The 2,415-nt window shown below is 39.9% G+C and overlaps 1 long non-coding RNA gene across 1 annotated transcript; it reads right to left on the bottom strand.

The window, feature by feature from the left end:
• Positions 1-277: 277 nt before the first annotated feature.
• On the bottom strand, positions 278-1,680 carry LOC121684189. The gene is made up of 3 exons (XR_006023054.1): positions 1,502-1,680; positions 729-866; positions 278-485 (listed from the first exon to the last, which is right to left on the bottom strand). It is a non-coding gene; the product is annotated as an uncharacterized LOC121684189 (long non-coding RNA).
• Between the last annotated feature and the right edge of the window lie 735 nt (positions 1,681-2,415).

Below are 2,415 nucleotides of genomic sequence, written 5' to 3'. Positions count from 1 at the left end.
GAGAGTGGGGTGAGTTGTGCCAGTTTTTACTTAAAGTGACTTTAAATGGAGGCCATGATGGTAATGCTTCCAACTACAATATGAACATATATTTCAGGATGTGGAGCATCTCTGGGAACAATCACTTTCGATCTGAAATATAGTATTTAAGAGATATAGCTTTCTGAAAAAAGTGGTCTTGTGGCACAACTTGCCCCCGGTGCAGGGTACAGTAAGTTGTGCCTTTGAAGAGAATGCATTGGGGTAAATTGTGCCATTGATTATTTAAGTAAAACAGTATATTTTGATCTCAGACACTGTAATGCTTTATAAAAGCTAGACAAATTCAATACAAAATTACTCATTTTAGGTTTATTTAAAGTTATTTTACAACATCAAAGGCCAATTTTCTACAAGCCTATTGCGCATGAGCACATCAAAGGTCATTTTCAGTTGTCACACCAGTTTCATCCATGTTGTAGATCTTGTGTGGAGGGAAGTCCTACCTGAAATGAGATTAAATTTTTGTTGATCAGAGAAGTTTACAGCAGATTTAGGTGGTTGGATGTGGTTGTAGTCAGCTCTGCCACTGCTACTACCTAGAGATTATGTTCCCCCTCTCCTTCCCAGGCTTCCTGGTCAGTGTGTGTGTGTGAGAGAGAGAGAGAGAGGGAGAGAGAGACAGAGAGAGAGAGTCCTGTATACAGGAGTGTCTTTCTGAGGCTGACATGTCAAAGCCATATGATTACCTGTCCATCACTTTAGGTTATCAAATAACTCCCCCACGTTGTGCCTATTAATGGCAGTAGCTCTACCAACAGAGGTTGCTTCAGGAGTGTGGCATGACAAATGACGGCGTGCTTTAAAGGCTCCAAACCAATCACATCCTAGAAAATATTAAAAGTGTATTAGTATTATTAGCATATCTCTTAAATTGTCCCTTATTGAGCCCTTGCGTCCCTTCTCTTTAGATAAGTTGATGCTATACGCTCTAAATAAGTACCCAATTTTGCTTATCTTATCTGCATGAGCATTGAGCATTCCTGTTAGTGCCTTTATATGTTCTGCCAGCTCCTTCTCCATACAGTACTGTATGCCCTGCCTGTCTTCCTCTTAACTCTGTGCCATGATGGTATATTTCTATTTTTGGTCTAAAATTAAGAATGCCACATAGTTTTAGTGATAAAATGTAAGAGTAAAATGCACAATTACAATAAAATAATATGTTTAAAACATTTATAAGTGGGGGTGAGTTGTGCCACTGGCACAACTTAACCCAGGCCCTTTGGTACAAATCACCCCAATCCCACCATTTTGGAAAAAATGCATCATCCATCAGATTTGAGCTAACATCATGCTAGCTGTATAGACTCATAATGTAGCTTACCAAAGCACTAAAACATGTGTGAAATGTTTTCAAACTTGTCTATAACTGTTTTGACACAAAAATAAAAAAAACATGATCATAGAAATTTTACTTTGAATGGCAAAAAACTGTTTTTTTTAACTTAAATGTACTTACCTCTCATGCAATGAGGCTCTCTTCTCTGCAGGATGATTGAAATGGCTGAGTCTTCAAAAATGTGTGGTCACATGACCAATTTTTTCTATGGTTCCCTAGAAATAGGGGGTGTCACAACTTCCCTGCTGGCACCAATCCCCCCACTCTCCCCTAACAGCTTGCTGTCGACATGCACTTCAGATTGCGCAGACAGATGTTTTGACCCACGTTTCGAAACGCTTTGAAAGCTCGACACTGATTTGAGACGTCAGTTTCAAGAGTCACATCCCTACCCATTAGCCATTTGTTCTTCTCTTGCAGGCACCCATTTAGATTCTCTCCCCTTTATCTCTCTCTATTTTATTTGTCTTCCATCTAGCCATCTTACATGCTGACACAGCCTTTGCATTCAGCCATACACACACGCAGACACTCATTTTCCCCTAGACACCTTATGTTTGTTATTATTAGGCCTATTATTTTTGCTTTATATTATTAAATAGTAAGATTGGAACTAGTTGTCCATCTCCCTTTATGTAGCAGTCTGTGAACGAGCTGACGGTAACAGTGTGTGTGCATGGTGAATAAGGTGACTGTGCCAAAACTGAAAGAAAAATATGGTCTGTCAGCTCATTTACTACCTGCTGGCAGATGTTTCACTGCAACCGTCTCATCTAACTAATGGAGACAAAATGGGTTTCATCCTTATGAAAGTGTCTGTGTGTGTGTGTGTGTGTGTCTGCTTTAAATTGTATGTGCCCTTGGTTTTCTGACCCTGAGTGTGTGAAAGAATGTTGGCATGTATGTCTTGAGACGAGGGAGCATAAATGGAGGAATCCCTGGTGTACACATGCTTAGGATATGATGGACTAAGTATAATGAGCTAGGATGCTGTACGGCAAACTATAGCTACACACAATGCCTGCTTAAGGCCT

Source organism: Alosa sapidissima, chromosome 15 (genome assembly GCF_018492685.1).
Source record: "Alosa sapidissima isolate fAloSap1 chromosome 15, fAloSap1.pri, whole genome shotgun sequence".
Lineage (NCBI taxonomy): Eukaryota > Metazoa > Chordata > Actinopteri > Clupeiformes > Clupeidae > Alosa > Alosa sapidissima.
Note: the sequence above shows the minus strand (reverse complement) of the source record. Positions and strands in the feature narration are given on the sequence as shown.